The sequence below is a fragment of the Lathyrus oleraceus genome, chromosome 7 (genome assembly GCF_024323335.1).
Source record: "Lathyrus oleraceus cultivar Zhongwan6 chromosome 7, CAAS_Psat_ZW6_1.0, whole genome shotgun sequence".
NCBI lineage: Eukaryota > Viridiplantae > Streptophyta > Magnoliopsida > Fabales > Fabaceae > Lathyrus > Lathyrus oleraceus.
Genome location: NC_066585.1, coordinates 68,060,804 through 68,083,172, shown reverse-complemented (window position 1 = coordinate 68,083,172; position 22,369 = coordinate 68,060,804). Strand labels below are relative to the sequence as shown.

Below are 22,369 nucleotides of genomic sequence, written 5' to 3'. Positions count from 1 at the left end.
GTCGTAGTTCGACTACATAGGGATTGCCATCTGAACATGGACTTACAAAGGAGGACACCAGTTGTGTCAAAGGAGAGTGGGCAATGCGTTCACGTCCTAGCAGTAGGTGTCGCAGCTCGCTGAATCGAGTCTTAGGCAGTTACCTCTTTGCAATAGAACGGACTGACATGCCACAGGATCGGAGACGCACGGAAGGTCTAAAGATGGGGAAGCTCTGCCCTAGAGTTGTCATGCAATATGTACTTAAGTGTTAGGATTTACAAATCTACACTCGGAAAAGCGTCATTTATCTCTACTCAACAATCGTGGCTGAAACAATGTTTTGTATCTCTTAAGACAAGATATCTTTCATTTTAAAAGGTTTTTTGATAGGTCGCACGGCGGCGAGAAAAAGAGTTTGATTGGTTGGATGTGCTTTGAGTGATGGCGAGAACTAGGATTGGCGAGATATACATCTCGAATCCTAGCCTCAGGAGTGCATGGTATACACCATGTTCCATTTCCATCTTTATTTGCAAAAGTGTTTAATAGAGAATTAAGTGTTTTGAATTTGATTGAGAAAAGGGTTTGGAGAAACCGCATTGACAATTTTAGGCGATGGCGAGAGTTAAGATTGGCGAGGCATACGTCTCGAATCTTAACCTCAGGAGTGCATGGTATACACCATGTTCCATTTCCACCTTTATTGAAAAAGTGTTAAATAAGAATTAGGTATTTTGAGTTTTTGTTGTGAAAATGACTTGACCTAGATCAAGTATTGATGGACGTTTGAGAAAGATTTGAATGAGTGTTTGATAGAGCAAAGTGGGTAAATTGGATGATGGCGAGAGCTAGGATTGGCGAGATATACATCTCGAATCCTAGTCTCAGGAGTGCGTGGTATACACCACGTTCCACTTCCATCTTTATTGAAAAAGTCTTGACTTATGAATTAATATTTTTTGAGTTTTTATTAGAGAAAATGGCTTGACGTTGAATCAAGCATTTGATGAAAGTTTGAAAGAAAAGGAATAGAATAGGAGGGCGAAATGAATTGATTTGTTTATTGAGAAAATACTCGATGTTGGATCGAGTCATATTTTTGTATTTTTTCAGAAATGGTGGATTTTACTCTTTGGTTAATGTCTAAAACAAATAGAGAAACGAAACAATACAACATTATATACACATTGGGGAAGTGGGGTACATTTTGTCAAATGGGGATTCAAAATCATGAAATCATTAGATCAGGCCCAAACAACAAATGATGCGAAATATGAGTGTAAGTGCAAGAGAACCGGCTCATTGTAAGAAAGCCCAAGAGTAAGCTATGTGAGGTTGATGGCGATGCTTAAAAAGCAATCGACTTACAAAGCTGTGGAAAATGGGCTCGATATTAAATCGAGAAAAATATGATTTTTATAGTTTTAAAATGGTTTTGAATGAATGATTAAAAGAAAACAAATTTATGTTATGATAATGAAACTATGAAAATAATAAAGCATAAACATAACAAAAAATGTTAAAAGAAATAAAATACTAAAAGAAAATAAAAAGCTAAAAGAAAATAAAATACTAAAAAATGCTACATATGAGTATTAAACCCACCCCACTCAAGACTATAATACTACCCTTCTACACCAGACCACTCATGACTAGTTGTTATTTACAATGCTAGTTTGGATAAATAAACTAAGATAGAATAAGAATTAGAATTAAAATAAGAAACTAATAAAAAAGGAAAACTGTTGGACTACCATAATCAAACCCAGCCGCTTGGCTGTTGGGTTCAAAAGGTTAGGAATTGGGAACACTAAATAGCATTTAACTAACACTAATACCAATAAACTATAGTTAATGACCATTTGAAACTCTAAACGTTCAACCATTGGGATTTAAAGGCTCTGCTAAAAAAAAGGAAACAATAATGAATAAATAATAAAAAAAAGAAAAAAAGAAAAGGTGAGGACACGAAGGAAAGTCCAGAATCCCAATCGTCCTCCTCTCTCAATCTGCTTCACAAAGAAACACTCTCAATCGCTCTTATTCTCTCAGTCTCGCTCTCTCTCAACTCTCAACATCTCCGTCGCTCTCCCTCAACTCTCAGCGTCTCACTAAGAACCAAACTACAACAGAGATTGAAAATCCCAAACGGAAACTCACCTTCGGTGGTTTGGCAGCTCAGGTAACGATCAAATCTTCCGTCGCTTCTTTCAAATGTTGGTTTTCTTTTATCTTCGGATTAAGTTTTTTTGATTTGCTTTCGAGTTTAAAAATTCCGCCTCTCTATTAGGGTTTTTTCGTTCTCCCTCTCTGATTCGCTTTCTATTTATGCTTTACAAATTAGGGTTTCAATTGGTGTCTTTGGTATTCCAGAAGAGTAACTCTGCAAAGCACTTTGGATGTTCAGAAATTGGATTGACCTCTTTGATGCTAGGTTCGAAAAACGGTAATATGGACTCATACTTTTCTTTGAATTTTGTTTCTATTCCAATTTGGGAATTTTCTGGATTTTCAACTGACTTGCCAATTGCTTTGTGTTTTGTTACTGCAGTAAAAAAATGAAAACATGAGGAGCTCAAACACGGTTCTTTTCACGTGGCCTTGGCTTTGCTTGGATTTGTTGCTACTTTTTCTCCTTTGTTTTTTGGATGATTTACCCTTCTTACTACCTTTCCCTTCTGGTTGTGTAGAAGATGACTCTTTATTCTGTGAGGTCTCGACAGGAATGCCTAGCTCTGAAAGTGAGCTCTCAAGTGCTGACTTAGATTGAAGTTTTGCCATCTGTTGGTCATCGAGAATATGTCCTTTAGACTGCTTAGTTTCGAGCATCTCAATCTGCTGCAACTTCTTCCTTATAGCTCGAACTACTTTGGAGATTTCACTATCAGGATCATCCTTGGGCTGTAGAAAGGAACCTGACCTTTGAGCTTTCTCTTATTTCAGTGCAGATATTTTCATGGGTTTGTCATAGGTCTTTTATATCAGCCCATGTCAATTTGAACGTAAATATGCCACGGCCAGATTTGATCTTAGGGATACTCGTGACCAAATCAATGAAGCTTGTTTGAGCAACTGTGGTAATATCTAGAAGATCAATGGAGCTTAAGCAGAATGGTATTCCGTCCTTTGAAATTTGAACAGGACAGTCAAGAACGTCCGCACCATCTGATATGGCATTGTTATACGCTAAGTTGGTACAAGCTGGATAATCTCCACTTGCTCTAAATTTTGAGATAATCAAGGTTTTATCTCTTCTCGTAGCATTTGTGCCTAGGCGGGCAAAGCAATCAATTGCTTCTGATGGAGTTATGGGAAAATCAGTCAGCACACCATCAACGGAGAAATCACCGTTATCAATGAATTGGAGGTACTCAGCAAGAGGATCATAGCTGTAATTAAAGCTTGATACAAAATCATTTGCAAAATCTGATGCATCAACTTCAAGCCCCGCTTTATGTGCATCTGAAACCAAAGTGGTATGTGGTTGCAAATAACCAGCAGCATCTATTGGCCATATATATCCTTTGGGAACAAGAATTCCAGAAGCAAAAGTCTTGATAAAGGTAAGATTTATCCATTAGCTCATGCCTTTGGATGATGGAATATGATGGTGCATCATTTCCTTGTTTCTGTTTGAGGTTTATGGCAATGTATCAATTGGTTTTGCAGGTTGTTGCTGCTGTTTGGTGGTAGGCTCATGTTGATGCAGGATTTTTATGACATGATGGATCACTACAGTAGCAGGGCATGCATTTCCAGGGTTTGGTTAGATGCTTGGTCCAAGGACATCTGCAAATTACTCCCAACTTCCTGCTATATGGCCTTGCAAAGATGTTATGGTCTTGACTGGATTGCTTGCAGGTCTAAGGCCAATGCTTTTGGTTGATTTCATGACTTGACATTACATGTGTGACATGAGCTGTTTTGATGCCTTACTAGATATGTAACCTACTGGCTTGCTATTTTAGTGTGGTACCAAGCAATGAACATGGTTGCAAGCTAACTTGGGTTGATTTGTACTTTCTTGCAGGCTGATGTCAATGATATGCAACCTTGCTAATCTCGACCAGCTTCTTCTGCCATGGCCATTTACTGATGAATTTGTGGCAACATTCAGAAATGTGTAGGCCCTTTGTCACAAGCCCGCGATGAGCACAAGCAGTGAGAACGCCGAGAAAAGCGATTTTATCTGGTATTATGCCACGAGATAGCATCTTCTCAAACATCTCAGTAGCTTCTTTGGCTAGTCCGTGGAATGCATATGCACATATCAATGAAGTCCAAGTAACTAGATCAGGCTGTGAAGTTAATTCAAAGCATTTAAATGCACTAGCAATGCTACCACATTTGGAGTAAGCACTGATCAAAGAATTGGCAACAGATAAAAAATCATGACATGATAACTTAACCGCAAAAGCATGTGCTTGAAGTGTTTCGGTAATGGCAGAAGCGTAGCCACATGAACTAATAACGCTGGAAATAGTCAATTCATCAGGAAGAAACCCTTCCCGAAGCATCTCTCTGAGAAGCCTCATAACTTCATTGCCATCACCATGATTTCCACACCCAACAACCATGGTGTTCCATGCCACAACATTTCGAATCGACATCTCGTCGAATACTCTACGTGCATCAATTATATTTTTGTTTTTGGCATACATGTTGATCAATGCACTAGCCACTAAAACATCTGAGTCAAACGACTGTCTCAGAACAAGACTGTGAATCTGTTTTCCAAAATCATAATATCCCAAAGCATCATCACTTAGTACACTCAACATGCTACTAAAAGCCTCTTCTGGTAAACAATTGAAGGTATAGCAAGAAATCATCACATTCCACATAACCAAATCTCTAAAAGGAGCAACACAAAACACCCTCCTAGCATTTTCAACAAAACCACATTTCGCATATAAATCAACAAGAGCACAGCCAACAAAACAATCCAAATCAAATCCAACTTTCACTGTAAAACAGTGCAACTGAATTCCCATCTCAGCATCATAAAATCGAGCACAAGAACAAATCAAACCATTTAAAGTTATATAATCAGGAACCACCATTTCCAACAGCATCCTTTTAAAATAAGAAAAACACAGCTGCTTACGATCCAATTCATTTTCATTGTCGCATGATCCAACAATACCGCGAATCATAATATTCCACGACACAACATTTCTCACAGGCAATCCATCAAACAGCTTCTCTGCATCTTCAGTTTCTTTACATTTAAGATAAACACTCAAAATCTGATTTTGCAAGGAAAGAACATGACAAAATCCAAACTTTATTAAACGGGCATGTAACTGTTTTCCTTCAGGAAGATAACCCTTTTCGGTTGAGATTTTGAGGGCGTTGGAACAAAACAAACGAACAGTGTCATGGTCTTCGTGAAGGAGAATTGCGACCCAAAGCGCAGCGGAAATTAAAAAATTTCTCCTTTAGAGATCCTTACGAATGGTCATGATCAGTGATAGAATATTTACCTCTTGTGACGGTTGAAACCTTTGGTGCAGATCTCTTGTAACGATCAAAACCCTTTGATGCAGATCCACGAAACGATCACGAACGTTGAACGATGACAACGTCTCTACTCAGTCCACACGAACGGGTTCCTTCAATCTCAGTGCTAGCTGGTACGAATGAAGGCTTTGAGTGAGAGAGAGAGAGTGATAGAAAACGAAAATAATACAACTGCAATCAATGCTTCTGCACAAGGGTTCTATTTATAGAACCACTTGTGTGGGCTTTAAGCTAAAAGCCCACTTAAGTGTATTTTGGCCCATATCTTATAATATGCCCAAAATCACTTAAGCCCATGGTACCTTACCATATTTCGTATTCTACTCAAGTACACCGTACCTTACGATGTTCTATAATTCACTTAAGGGCACCGTACCTTACGGCATTCCTTAGTTACTCTATCTCTCATCAATCCGTCCTTTGTGTGTGACCCTGTAGGTTTTCGTGACGTTGGCAATTATATTAAATCATGTATTTAACATAATAAACAGTGAGCGGTATCTAGCAACACATCACTGCTACCCAAGACACGAAAATGTCATGTGATCTGACAATTCCTTCTGTGATAATACTTATGTGTATAATTACCCTTTTGCCCTTATGTCTATATTGAACACAAGGCATAGACCGTGTCACCCTTGTTCAGTTCAATATTGGGCCCATAGACATTCATCCTGTTACGCAGGATGGGCAAATTCCATCTAGGACACTCATGTCCCTCAGCATGCTTTGTAGAGTACCCATTAACTGTCTTTATGGTTATCCAGTTACGGACAACGTTGGATCAGCAATAAAGCACTCGACTCTACATCTAGGATCCATAGTGGTTTCAGGTCGAAGAGTGGAATACACTATTATCACCATGAGAATAACTTATGACACTTTGCATAACTTTCTATATAGTATTCTCATAGCGGGTCAATCCGGTACAAATATTACTCTTAATATTCATACCTATGTTTAAGACTTGATAACTCTTTATCCATGATCCATGAGATGTGATCATCAGTCTACAAACATAATAGTCTTAATGCTTTAATGTTATCCCACTTCACACTAAAGCTCGACTACGGATACTTTAAGAATAGTGTCCTTATGTTTAATGTGATCTCATGATTAAGTCATACTTGATACATTAAACAGACTAGCTATTCTAGGGACTTTATTAAATAAACGTAATAAAGAAAAAGCCTTTTATTATTAATAAATAATTCGATACAAGTACCAAAAGTATTGGCCTCTAGGGCTTACACCAACAATCTCCCACTAGCACTAGAGCCAATCAGGCATACCCTTAATACCCATAGATCTAGTATGGCCATCATGCTTCTGCTGCGCAAGAGGCTTTGTCAGTGGGTCAACAATATTGTCCAGTGTAGGTACTCTGCATATTTTCACATCTCCTCTATCTATTATCTCTCGAATGAGATGATAACGCCTAAGTATGTGTTTGGATCGTTGGTGAGATCTAGGCTCCTTGGCTTGTGCGATAGCACCATTGTTATCACAGTAGAGACCAATGGGATCCACAATGCTAGGGACTATGCCAAGTTCACTAATGAACTTTTTGATCCAAACAGCTTCCTTTGCTGCACTTGAGGCAGCAATATACTCGGCCTCGGTTGTAGAATCAGCAACTGTATCTTGCTTTGAACTTTTCCAGCTTACAGCGCCACCGTTTAAGCAAAACACATAACCAGATTGTGATCTAAAGTCATCCTTATATGTCTGGAAGCTAGCATCGGTGTATCCAATTACAGCCAACTCTTCCTGACCTCCATATATCAAGAATGAGTCCTTAGTCGTTCTCAAATACTTAAGGATATTCTTGACAGCTACCCAGTGAGCATCACCAGGATCAGATTGGTACCTACTCGTTGCACTTAAAGCATACGAGACATCTGGTCGAGTACATAACATGGCATACATGATAGATCCTATTGCAGATGCATATGGAATCTTATTCATGCGATCCCTTTCTTCCTTAGTTAAAGGGGATTGTGTTTTTGATAGACACAGGCCATGTTGCATAGGTATGAATCCTTTCTTGGAATCATGCATATTAAAGCGTCTCAACACTTTGTCTATGTATGTACTCTGACTTAGGCCAAGCAGTTTTTGTGATCTATCTCTATAGATTCTGATTCCTAATATATAGGCTGCTTCACCTAGGTCCTTCATAGAAAAGCATTTCCCTAACCAAGACTTTACTTGTTGTAGGGTAGGGATATCGTTTCCAATGAGTAATATGTCATCCACATATAATACCAGGAAAACGATCATGCTCCCACTAACCTTCTTGTAGACACAAGGCTCATCTTCGTTCTTGATGAATCCATATTGTTTTACTGTTTCATCAAAACGAAGATTCCAGCTCCTGGAAGCTTGCTTCAATCCATAGATTGATCTTTGTAACTTACATATCTTTTGGGCTTCCTCTGGTATGTCAAATCCTTCAGGTTGTGTCATGTACACATCCTCAAGAAGATTTCCATTAAGGAAAGCAGTTTTGACATCCATCTGCCATATTTCATAATCATGATATGCAGCGATAGCAAGTAAAATCCGAACAGATTTAAGCATTGCAACTGGTGAAAAGGTTTCATCATAGTCAATCCCATGAATTTGTTTATATCCTTTTGCAACCAGTCTTGCCTTATAGGTATGTACCTTACCATCCATGTCAGTCTTCTTTTTGAAGACCCACTTGCATCCTATAGGGTTAACCCCTACAGGAGGCTCTACCAAGGTCCAAACTTGGTTTGTGTACATGGAATCTATTTCGGATTTCATGGCTTCTAGCCACTTCTCAGACTCGGGACCAGTTATGGCCTCTTGGTAGGTCACAGGCTCATCTTGATCCATGAGTAATACATCACCTTGATCAGTTATGAGATATCCATATCTCTCAGGTAGTTGACGTATCCTGCTTGACCTATGCTGGTTTTGTTCTACTTGAGCAGGTTGCTCTTCCACAACTTCTTGTGTTTCCTGCACTAATTCCTCCATAGGTGTATCTATGCTTTGTGATTCTTGAATTTCTTCAAGCTCTACTTTCCTCCCACTGGTTCCTTTGGAAATAAAATCCTTTTCTAGGAAAACTCCAGTCCGAGCGACAAACACTTTGCCCTCAGAAGGATTGTAGAAGTAATACCCTCTTGTTTCTTTAGGATACCCCACAAATAAGCATTTGTCAGATTTGGGCTCAAGCTTAGTTGAAATTTGTCGTTTCACATAAACTTCGCAACCCCAAATCTTCATGTAAGACATATGTGGTCTCTTACCACTCCATATCTCATATGGTGTCTTATCAACCTTTTTGGATGGAACACGGTTAAGTGTGTAAGCTGCTGTCAACATCGCATGTCCCCAAAAGGAGTTTGGAAGATCGGCGTGACTCATCATGGATCGGACCATGTCCAACAGGGTTCGATTTCTTCTCTCAGACACACCATTCCATTGGGGTGTTCCAGGAGGAGTGAGTTGGGATAGAATTCCACACTCTCTCAGATGGTCATCAAACTCTAGGCTTAAATACTCACCACCTCGATCTGATCGAAGAGTTTTAATATTCTTACCTAGTTGGTTTTGTACTTCATTCTTGAATTCCTTGAACTTTTCAAAGGACTCTGATTTGTGTTTCATTAAATACACATAACCATATCTACTGAAATCATCAGTGAATGTGATTAAGTACTGAAAACCTCCTCTGGCTGGTATGTTCAGTGGTCCACATACATCAGTATGTATGAGGGCCAAAAGATCATTAGCTCTTTCACCTTTTCCTGTGAATGGAGACTTTGTCATCTTTCCAATTAAACAAGATCTGCATGTCTCATATGATTCATAATCAAAAGAGTCCAAGAGTCCATCTTTATGGAGTTTGGAAATGCGTTTCTCATTTATGTGGCCTAATCGACAATGCCAAAGGTAAGTTGGATTTAACTCGTTAGGTTTCATCCTTTTAGTATTAATGTTATATATAGGCATTTCGAGATCAATGACATATAGTCCATTGTTCATTTGTGCAGTAGCATAGAATATATCATTCAAATAAATTGAACAACAATTGTTCTTTATTACGAATGAAAAACCGAACTTGTCCAAACAAGAAACGGAAATAATATTCCTGCTAATTGCTGGTACATAATAACAGTTCTCTAACTGAATTATTAAACCACTAGGTAAAGTTAATTCATAAGTTCCTACGGCTAAGGCAGCAACCTTTGCTCCATTACCAACTCGTAGGTCGACTTCACCTTTTGCCAATTTTCTACTCCCTTTTAGTTCTTGCACATTTGTACAAATGTGAGAACCGCATCCAGTATCTAATACCCATGATGCAGAAGTAGATAAATTAATTTCAATAACAAAAATACCTGAAGTTGGAGTCTCTACTCCATTCTTCCTATCTTCCAGGTACTTTGGGCAGTTCCTCTTCCAGTGTGCGGTCTTACCGCAATGGAAGCAGGTGCCTTCTTTTTCTATGCTTCCACTAGGCTTCAAAGTAGCAATAGTGGGTTTGGGTTTGGCAACTTCCTTGCCTTTCCCTTTATCATGTTTGAGGACAATCCTCATGTTTCGGTACCAATCTAGAAAATTTGTCCCAAACAATTTTTCTTTCTCAAGGATTGATCGCAATATGTTGTTAGAGGTGTTTGTTGTCATGGTTATCTACATAAGGATTAAGAAAATATAAGTATCATTGACATATTTAATTAGGCCTTTAATCAAATATGCTCCCACTATTTTACTCAAAACAAATGACCCTCATCATTTGATTCGGAAAATCCCGTTGGAAGATTTTCTAGTGGGTCGAGATCCATATTTCACTTTGTTCTAAGTCCGCGTAGGCGGATTACACAAAACTAGGTTATTTAGGTAGGAACTCCTTCCAGTTGTATCTCATACAACTCTCGAAAATTTCAGTTGGGTGAATAACTCCTTATTCCAATCCATCATATTTATTATTCCCAACTCTTGCTTCTAAACATATATATAATCTTATTATAATTTGTTTAGTTAAGTTTGACCCATTGTTTTAACAGTTGGATATTACAATTATCCCATCGCACCTTACTAATATATAGATCATGCACCTCGCGTAGGCGAAACCTACATTATCCATTACTAGTCTTGATGAGTGTTAAAACTTGGAAAGCATAAACTTAATATTTTAGTTTGAGGGAATTGCAATTGTTATGATCTCACCGGCTTATTTATCATATAAATCGTCTCTCACATGCATCAACATACATTCACATGCATCAACATACATACACAATGAAACAGTTATGGCCCCTAGCGCAATTGTTCTCCCAAGCCAATGAGAGAACCTAAGCTAACCTAATAACGATCTAAGCTTCTCCAAGCAAGATCTTCAAGGTTGTCCTCCTTTAGTATTGAATTCTTCTCTAAGCTTCTCCAAGCAAGATCTTCAAGGTTGTCCTCCTTTGATCTTGAATTCTTCTCTTTCTTCATAACATTGTCTTCTTCTCTTTCTTCACAGTATTACATTCCAGAAGAAACTCGTTTTACATACGAGGGTTTGAGATGAGAAAAGAAGTTACATTAAGAGATCAAAAGGAGAGGCACGACACGCAGGTCGTATTTAAAAAAAACCCAAAACAAAGTAAAGAAAGACTAAGGCCATAACTGATCACCACAAGGCAATAATAATAAACACATTGTTATTATTAAATTTTAATTCCTTTAATTAATTAAAACCAAATTAAATTTCGGCGACCGATCACACTACGCAGAGTTAGCCGGGGGTTCCGCTGCCCGGTCAGCGGACGGTGGTTCCACACAACTCATTTGAAATGGACATTGTTTTTGCATCCACACAACTCTTGCGCAGGCACAAAACAGAAACCCCAAAATTTTGACTCTGGGAGTGTGACGACCGTCACAGGCGTGTGACGACCGTCACAGGCGTGTGACGACCGTCATAGGCAATGTGAGTGTGACGAGCGTCACAGGGTTGTTACGACCGTCACAGGTCAAAACAGAAATGCCTAAAATTCTGTGAGTCTGTTACGACCGTCACAGGCCAATCTATGGGTCTGTTACGAACGTCACGCGTCTTGTTACGACCGTTACGCATCCAGTTTGTTACGCTTGTTATGCTCGTCACACGAGCTTCACGCGGCCAATTAACAAACTTTGAAACAGTCAACACACGTGTTCCAAAAACCCTAAATTGACAACTCCTTGACGGCACAACCCTTGCGCCGTCACCAACCCTAATGCGCCAATTTCAGACCGTCAAACACACCTCGATTGTTGACTCAGTATGATTGATCAACATGTCATTGCTTCACCATACTAATGTCGGATTCCGAAGCAAATGACCATTGATCGCTCAAAGGAAAACAATCATTTAGTGTTCGAATGAATGAAATAGAAACAGTATATCACATATACTGTACTTTGCATTAGGATTACTTATATCATATATAAGTTGATCGGTCTCAATTGCGTAACCTATGGACGATCGATGTATCGCTGCTTCACCATACTAATGTCGGATTCCGAAGCATAGTCAACATCAATCATCCAACTCGTACACTCATGATGCCAAATTTAATTACCCGTTTAATTAATTGATTCATTCTGTCTTTTAATCATATTAATACAGAAATTAAACACCTATCCGATTCATGGTTTCGTAAGTGGCTCTGATACCACTGAAGGAGAATTGTGACCCAAAGCGCAGCGGAAATTAAAAAATTTCTCCTTTAGAGATCCTTACGAATGGTCATGATCAGTGATAGAATATTTACCTCTTGTGACGGTTGAAACCTTTGGTGCAGATCTCTTGTAACGATCAAAACCCTTTGATGCAGATCCACGAAACGATCACGAACGTTGAACGATGACAACGTCTCTACTCAGTCCACACGAACGGGTTCCTTCAATCTCAGTGCTAGCTGGTACGAATGAAGGCTTTGAGTGAGAGAGAGAGAGTGATAGAAAACGAAAATAATGCAACTGCAATCAATGCTTCTGCACAAGGGTTCTATTTATAGAACCACTTGTGTGGGCTTTAAGCTAAAAGCCCACTTAAGTGTATTTTGGCCCATATCTTATAATATGCCCAAAATCACTTAAGCCCATGGTACCTTACCATATTTCGTATTCTACTCAAGTACACCGTACCTTACGATGTTCTATAATTCACTTAAGGGCACCGTACCTTACGGCATTCCTTAGTTACTCTATCTCTCATCAATCCGTCCTTTGTGTGTGACCCTGTAGGTTTTCGTGACGTTGGCAATTATATTAAATCATGTATTTAACATAATAAACAGTGAGCGGTATCTAGCAACACATCACTACTACCCAAGACACGAAAATGTCATGTGATCTGACAATTCCTTCTGTGATAATACTTATGTGTATAATTACCCTTTTGCCCTTATGTCTATATTGAACACAAGGCATAGACCGTGTCGCCCTTGTTCAGTTCAATATTGGGCCCATAGACATTCATCCTGTTACGCAGGATGGGCAAATTCCATCTAGGACACTCATGTCCCTCAGCATGCTTTGTAGAGTACCCATTAACTGTCTTTATGGTTATCCAGTTACGGACAATGTTGGATCAGCAATAAAGCACTCGACTCTACATCTAGGATCCATAGTGGTTTCAGGTCGAACTTGATACATTAAACAGACTAGCTATTCTAGGGACTTTATTAAATACTTGATACATTAAACAGACTAGCTATTCTAGGGACTTTATTAAATAAACGTAATAAAGAAAAAGCCTTTTATTATTAATAAATAATTCGATACAAGTACCAAAAGTATTGGCCTCTAGGGCTTACACCAACACTTCGAAATGAGTTTGATCAGGAATTGACATAGAAGCTCTGAGTCTGCTTGTGGAGCTACATGGATGATGGGGTTGGTAGGAAGAGAAAGTGCCCATGTCAAGCTTGTATACTCGGAGCATGAATGTTGAGTTGCAAGTTTTCCACAGAGTTCCCAAATAGGAACCAACGTTGGACATCCCAAGATGTCGTTTGCTTTAATATTTTTCCACTGTGTCCATCTAAGTTTAAAGACCCATTAGTCAAATGAGAAGAGATTTCATCTGTGTTACCATTGAATTATCTATTAAAATCCATGCAAATGAACGATGACCTTCGGCCACTAGCTTGATTCCGACGATAACCAAGCTCGGTCCCTCTTAAAAAACTCACATGATAATGACTCTCCCTTAAAACATGGTAAACCACTGGAATCTCCTTGAATCAAACAATGTCCATCAAAGCTTTTCATGACTAATATTTTTGACCACATACTCTAATCCAAACACAATAATCCTCGAATTCCTTGATTACCACCGACGCGGAATGCGCCTATGCATCTAAATATGTTGGCGGTAGAACCTCGCCTTGAATGCGCACAACACAACAAGGTGCACCCATAACAGAAAAGGAGACCACTTGATGCTCATGAAAAAGGAGTACCATAGTAGAGGAACAAAATCATGAGTAGCAAATAATGAATGAAATAATGATATGAATATCAGGGTCAAAATCGGGGTGTGACAATGTGAAGACAAACTTGTTGAACATCATATGATATATTAGGTCGAGTGAAGATGAGATACTGTAGGGGCCCTGCAAGACTTTGATACAGGGGGGATCCTCATAAGAAGTGTTAGAAGAGGTGTTAAGTTTCAGCTTGGTGTCAACAGGAGTGGTTGATGGTTTACAGGACGCCATGCCAGCACGTTCAATGATCTCTAAAGCATAAGTGCTTTGAATGAGAAATATACCATCAGGATGACGAGATACTGCAATACCCAGAAAGTAACTCAGAGGGCCCAAATCCTTCATTGCAAACTCAGATGCTAAGAGTGACATAATTGATTGGCGGAGGGCCTGAGTGGAGGTGATGAGGATGATGTCGTCTACATACAGCAGAATGTAGGGCATGTCCAAACCTTGTCGATATATGAAGAAGGAGTGGTCTGATGTGCTATGGTGAAAGCCAATGGTGGCGACATAGTCAGCAAAATGTTGGTACCATGCCCTAGGCGCTTGCTTGAGACCATACAATGACTTCTTCAACCGACATACATAATCTGGATGACAGAGGTCGCGGAAACCCAATGGTTGATGCATGTAAACAGTCTCATGAAGATCACCATGTAAAAATGCATTCTGAACATCCAGTTGATGAATGGGCCAGGATTTAGAAAGAGCAATGGTAAGCACTGTTCGAATGGTAGCGGGTTTCACCATGGGGCTAAAAGCCTCATCACAATCCACACCTGCAACCTGTGACCTGCCATCACTTAAAAGATGAGCCTTATAATGCTCAAAGGAGCCATCAGAATTTTTCTTATGCCTAAAAATCCACATACATCGAATAAGATTAGCATCACAAGGACGAGGAACTAAATCTCATGTCTTATTTCGAATAAGAGCATCAAATTCAGATTGCATTGCGGATTTCTAATTCGGGTCTGATAAGGCTAGTTTGGGGTTTTTAGGTATGGGAGAGATGGTGGTCATAGTAAGAGATTGATAAGTTAAATATTGTGCGGGGTTTGACAATGCCTTTCATGCTTCGGGTGGTGATGGTTCGTGTAGGTGGAGGTAGATGCGGTTGAATTGGTGGTGGTGATGGAGAGTTTATTGTAATGGGTGTGTTGATCGAAGAGGTAGGAGATGATGATTGTTGGTTTATTGAGGGTAGTGTTTGGTCAATTGGGATTGTGGGTGTTGGTTGGTTATGTGCAACAGGTGGTGAAATTTGATTTTGCCGCTGATGTATAAGGTAGGGGTGAGGGTCATCATCTAGGAATTGATAAGAGTAAGGTGAAGGGGAGTGTATCTTGGTGAAGGGAAATTGAGTTTCATCAAAGATAACATGCCTCGAAATTATTAATTTTCTATTATACAAATCAAAACACTTGTAACCTCTATGATTCGACGGATAACCCAAGAAGACACACGGAGTAGAGCGGGGTTGTAACTTATGAATGGTAGATGACGGAAATAATGGATAACATAGACAATCGAATACTCTGAGATGTGTGTAGGTAAGATCACGATGATACAGGAGTTGTGTTGGTGACTAATTATGAAGTGTTTTACAGGGAATAATATTTAACAGGTAAGTTGCCATGTGGAGAGCATGATGCCAAAACGAGGAGGGAACGGAAGAATGAGCTAGCATAATGCGTATTATATTATTAATGGTTCTTATTTTGCATTCTGCTTTCCCATTTTGTGAGGATGTGTGAGGACAAGAGAAACGAAAAAATAGACCATGATCAATGCAATATTTTTGAAAAAGCTCATTATTATATTCACCATCATTGTCACATTGAAATGTTTTGACTTTTTGCAAAAATGAGTTTTAATGAGTTGAGTAAGTGACTTGAACGTTTCAAACACATGATATTTTATGCTAATAGGAAAAGTCCACAAGAAGTTTGTAAAATCATATAAGAATAAGACATAATATTTATGACCAGCAGAACTTAAAATTGGAGACATCCATAAATCACTATGTAAAATGTCAAAAGGCATCAAAGTCGTAATTTGAGAATAAAAAAATGGCAATTTAACCTGTTTGCCTAAAACACAATAGTCACAAACGACAGAAGAACTAAAAGGTTCACAACATATGAACTTTTTTTTGCAAAGGGAGTTCAAAACAGACACGCCAGGATGACCAAGACGACTATGCCAAAGACTGGATGAGAGACCAGCAAAACTGGGAGGAATGGTAACTGGATAAAGATCTCCATGACTGTCACATCTGAGAAGGGTGATCCTCGTCTGAAAATCACAGACAGTAAAACCAAAAGGGTAAAAGGAAACAAAAACATTGTTGTTAGTGGTGAGTCGTCTTACAGAAGTTAAATTTTTAATAATTTTCGGGGCATGCAGAACATGGTTAAGGTGAAGTGGTTGGTGAGATGTGGTTATTTGTGTGTGTCTGGTGCTGTGAATTGGAATTACATGGCCAATGCCAATAATGACTTTCTGATTTGAATTACTTACTAGAAAATAAGACGAGAGATTACCTTGTGATGCGATTATGTGAGATGTTGCGACCATGTCCATGTACCACTGATTGTCAGGAGTGTGGAGTGACATGGTGTGCATTACGATCTTAATGTCTGTCGGTATCTGAGATCAGATAGAGGTTGCATATACCTAAGGATGTTGTTCTAGAATGCCTAGCTTCTTAGGAGGACCGACAGGGCGTGTCCACTGAGAGGTGGGATACGGACACGATGGCATAATCCATGGTGGTGGAGTCCAACCCAATGGTTGCCAGGTTGGGTACTGTTGTTGTTGTTGCGAAGGAGGAGCGGACCACGGCGAGGGAGCGCTGGGAGCTCCAAACTAAGGTTCATTGCGGTTACCACGTCCCCCTCCGCGACCCTGGTTTCCACGGGAGTGATAGCGGTTGCTGAGGCGACAGTTGCCACGCTGAGAGGTGTCTTCAGTAGAATTCGGCTGAGTGGTGTGTATACTTTGTAATTTCGACATCGTTTTCACAAAAAATTGGTGCGGTGAGCATGGAGAAGATGTTGTCAACAAATTATGAGATTGAAAAATTCAATGGAGTGAACGATTTCGGTATGTGGCTCTTGAAGATGAAAGCCCTACTGGTTCAGCATGATTGTTTAGAAGCATTGAAGGGAACCACAAGCATGGACGATGCGTAAAAGGATAATGAAAAATTAACTATGGTAGAGAAAGCCCACAGTGACATCTTATTGAACCTTGGTGATAAGGTTCTTCGACAGGTTTCAAAGGAGACAACGGCGTCGGGTCTTTGGGAGAAACTCGAAAGTTTGTACACGACAAAATCATTGGTCAATCGCCTCTACCTGAAGAAAGCTTTGTATTTGATCGGTCACCATTTCCATTGAATTCCCGCCGTTAATCCGACATATTGTCATCACTTTGGTAAGATTTATGTTTATTTTTAATTGCTTTGGAGTCATTTATCATGTTTTGTTGGTTTGGTATCGCATTGCATTCGATTACAAGTTTATGTCAAAAAGATCTCGTTTATGCTTCGTTTGGTAGTGTCATTGTTACAGGCCATTGCACAGGTTTAGAAGCAAGAATGGTGAAGTTATGGACACTCTGAAAGGCAAAAATATGAAGAAACAGCAGGTCAACACGGGCACCCGTGTGCCACAACACTGCCCGTGTTGTTGATCAGGCAGAGCAAAAGAGGAGAAGAAAAACAGGGATCAACACGGGCACCCGTGTGTCACCACACGGCCGTGTTGATTAAAACAGTGCATTAACACGGGCACCCGTGTGGGGGAACACGGCCCGTGTTGTTGCCTCTGTAGCTGGTGCTGAAAATAATTAATTATGGAGAACAACACGGCCACCCGTGTGGTGACACACGGCCGTGTTGATTGGACGCAGCTTGGAAAACCTAATTTTTGCTTTGTGAACCGATTCTACTCATTAAGGGTAGTTTGGACCTTTTGCTTGGAAGAGATGCATCTGAAGCTATAAGAAGGCTTGGAAGAGAAAGAGGAAGGCACTTTTTGACGGACGAAAGAAAACATTGCATTAGAGAAGATAGCTAATACGAAGGATTTGAAGGCGTCGAGATTCAAGGGCATCAACCATTGAAGATCAAAATCTCCTAATTCTTTGTAATGTCTAATCTTTACATTATGAATTCTTTAAGTACTATGAGAGGCTAAACCCCCTGATGTTAGGGGGTGGTCCTGATGTTATCGCATGTTATGAATTTGAACAAATGATTTCTTGATTACTATGTTATTTATTTCAATTCAATTGTGTGATGTTATTATGCTTTTGTATCGGACAAATACAAATTGATCTATGACTTTCAATAACAGGAGTGTGATTGTTAGGGTTTTCACATAATTGGGTTTATGAATGCATCATCTAGGACTAGTAACTTTCGTAAATTACCCTAAACCTTGATATTATGTATGATTAAAACCAATGATTAATTGAATGGACATTTGAGTAAGAATTGGTAGTTTAATAGTTTCTTCCTTAAGGACTTAAGTAAGAACATTCTGAGGTTAGGTGATTGAATGTTTCATATGTATTAAGGAAATCTTGACTGAATTCATAACTGGTTAAATCAACCACTCACCCTAGCATCTTTTATCTTAATCAATTACTTTTACTATTTTTGTGTTTACTATTATAAATCCCAAAACAACCAAACCATTATCCTTTTGTTCTGATAGAATCAAATTAAAATAAGTATTTCCTACGTAATCCCTAAGATCAATACTTGGAAACAAAACTCCTTATTACTACATCGGTAAAAATAATACACTTGTTATTTTCCCGATCAAGTTTTTGGCGCCATTGCCGGGGATTGCCAAGCTACATATTCTAATTTCTATTATATCGAAATTTTGTTGCTCGCCAACTAAAATTTTATCGGTGACAATTTTGTTATTCAATTCTAATCTTTGTCTAACTTGTTTATGCGAGGTAAGGCCTCAGCGGATTTTCCTTTTGACACAGATCCAGAAAGAACTCTTTGCGCTAGACTCAAACAAGCTAAGAGAAAGAAACTGGAATTAGCAGAGAAAGCGGAGGAAGAAGTTGTTTCAGTCCACTCAGAGAATTCAGATTCAGACGCGGAAACAGTTCCTGAAATCATGGCTGCTAATCCACCACCACCAGAGAGACTCCTCGGTGACTATGGTGGAACCAACACCCCGGGTGGTCGTATGACAATTGTCAACCAACCGGTTAATGTGGAATAATTTCAGCTGCATCCCAGCACCATCAATCAACTCGAAAGACGGTCCTTCTTTGGAAGAGTGAATGAAGATGCCAACAAGCATCTGCAATGATTTTTAACCATGAGCACAACACTGAAAATTCCTGGACATAGCGAAGAAGCAGTCCGACTTCGTATGTTCCCATTCACTTTAGCAGATGAGGCTGAAGAGTGGTTCTATTCCTTACCTGCTGGTAGTATCACTACATGGGAGCACATGGAAACAGCATTCTTGCAGGAGTATTTTCCCGCATCGGTGTCATTGCGGAAAAGATATGAGATCCTAAACTTCAAACAGAAGGAGGGTGAGTCACTAGGAGATGCCTACAAACGATTCAAGAGAATCCTAGTGGCTTGTCCTACTCACAACATGGATGAAACTGAACAAATGCAAATGTTTGTCAATGGTCTTCGAATTCAAACGAGACAAATCCTTGATTCAGCAGCTGGTGGCTCAGCCAACTTTGCAACAGTCGCCGGTATGAAGAAGATAATTGAAGCTATTGCCTCGAACGAGCATTTAGAGTTATATGACAGTGTATCAAGCAAATCTGCAGTTATTGACTTGAAGTGGAAACAAATAAACAGGTGAAAATTGAAGAAGTTGTTGCTGCGGAGGTAGAGAAAAGGTTGAGAGCACTAAACATAGGTGCTCAGAAAGTGGCTCAAGTGCAACAGGCACCGAGTGAAGTGTGTGACATTTGCAATGGACCATACAATACTGTTCATTGTTTTGCAACACCACAACAGATCGAAGATATAAAATTTTTAAAGCAGAACAATCCTTACTCCAACACATACAATCCGGGGTGGAAAAATCATCCCAATTTTGCATGGAAAGATCAAAGAGGGAACGTGCAACAGCAGGCACAGGGTCAATATCAAAATCAATATCAGCAGCAGCAATAACAGGTACATAAGAAGGCAGATTGGGAGATCGCAATTGAAAAGATGGCAGCTCACAGCATCCAATTCCAAGAGGAAACTCGAAATAATCAGAAGAACACTACAGCATCCATAAAAAATCTTGAAATTCAGATGGGTCAAATCGCCCAACAGTTAGCCTCAAACTCCCATGCATCTGGCACGCTTCCTAGTGGGACAGTTGTTAATCCCCGTGATCAAAGTCACATTAAAGTTGTGGTCACCAGAAAAGGAAAAGCTAAGGAACCACAAGTTGACGAACAGGTTGAAGAAGATGGATTGTTGGAAGTTGACTTAGAGATTAGAGAAGAGCCAAAACAAACTGAAGAAGTAGTGGTCAAGCCGACAAGCCAGCAAGAGAAACAAAAACCAAAGATCATTCTTCCTTTTCCGACAAGAACAAAGAAGAAATATCTCCATGAATTTTTTTTTGAGAAATTCTTAGAATTATTAAAGAAGCTCGAGATCAACATACCTTTTGCTGAAGCTCTGGAACAGATGTCGATCTATGCCAAATTCATGAAAGACATCATATCAAAGAAAAGGTCGATCGACAGCGAGCCAGTCATGCTAACTGAAACTTGTAGTGCTATTTTGCAGGGCCTAAAAATTCCGATGAAGAAAAAAGATAGAGGTGCAGTCATTATTCCTTGTACCATTGGAGATAGATCATTCAAAAAGGCACTGATCGATTTGGGAGCAAGTGTGAGTCTAATGCCCCTCTCAATTTACAAAAAACTTGAGTTAGGGGAGGTGCAGGATACTCGCATGACACTGCAGTTTGCGGATCATTCTATGAAGAGACCCTATGGTATAGCAACAGATGTTCTAGTGAAGATTGATAAATTTGTATTCCCGATGGATTTTGTGATACTCGAGATGCCGGAAGATGAGGAGATTCCTCTCATATTGGGAAGACCTTTCCTGGAAACTGGAAGATGCATGATAGATATTGAGGAAGGAACCATGACCCTCAATGTTTATGATGAAAAGCTCAAAATTGATGTGAGGGATACTATGAAATTCAAGGATGACGAAGGGGCGAGTAAAAGTATTGAAGTGTTAGATACAGTTTTTGCTCAATCTATGCAGATCACAACACCCAAGCTTCCTTTGGAGAGAGTTTTGAGTTTATCTATTGTTAAGGATACTGAAGGAATTGATGAGAAAGAATCTGAAGTGGTAGCGATGTTAAAGGAACAACCGCCTTGGGTTCGTTCCCGACCGCAACGATGGGAGGAGCTTCGACTTAAAACATCTTCAGAATCAAAACAGGATATAAAAAAAGGGATAGAGTTGAAACAATTACCAGAACATCTCAAATATGTCTTTCTTGACAATGAGGAAAAATGTCCAGCAATCATCAATTCAGGTTTGAGAGAGACCCAAGAAGGAGAGCTAATCAAAGTCCTAAAGAAATACAAGGGTGCTATTGGGTGGGCGATGGAAGATTTGAAAGGAATCGGCCTGACGATGTGTATGCACAAGATTTTGATGGAGGATAATCAGAAACCGGTCGTCCAACCTCAAAGAAGACTGAATCCAGCTATGAAAGAAGTTGTTCGCAAGGAGGTTGTGAAACTTTTAGTTGCGGGGTTAATTTACCCAATATCTGACAGTTCGTGGGTGAGCCCAGTTCATGTGGTGCCAAAGAAGGGAGGGACAACTGTGATAAAAAATGAGAAAAATGAGTTGATCCCCACCCGTACGGTTACAGGTTGGAGAGTTTGCATAGACTATAGAAGACTAAACACTGCTACAAGAAAGGATCATTTTCCTTTACCTTTTATCGATCAGATGTTGGAAAGATTGGAAGGTCATGATTTCTACTGTTTTCTGGATGGGTACTCAGGGTACAACCAAATTGTTGTGGCACCTGAGGATCAAGAAAAAACAGCATTCACATGCCCGTATGGAATCTTTGCTTATAGAAGAATGCTGTTTGGTTTATGCAACGCACCTGCGACATTTCAGAGGTGCATGACATCCATATTTTCTGACATGCTTGAGAAGCATATGGAGGTCTTTATGGATGATTTTTCGGTTTTTGGATCTTCTTTCGAAAATTGTTTGTATAATCTTTCACTTGTGCTGGAAAGATGTCAACAAACCAATCTAATTCTGAATTGGGAAAAGTGTCACTTCATGGTGAGAG

General features: G+C 39.5%; 1 long non-coding RNA gene across 1 annotated transcript; it reads left to right on the top strand.

Moving 5' to 3' along the window:
* Window positions 1-2,317: 2,317 nt before the first annotated feature.
* LOC127106571 (uncharacterized) lies at window positions 2,318-2,878 on the top strand. The gene is made up of 2 exons (XR_007795419.1): window positions 2,318-2,428; window positions 2,534-2,878. It is a non-coding gene; the product is annotated as an uncharacterized LOC127106571 (long non-coding RNA).
* The last annotated feature ends 19,491 nt before the right edge of the window (window positions 2,879-22,369 follow it).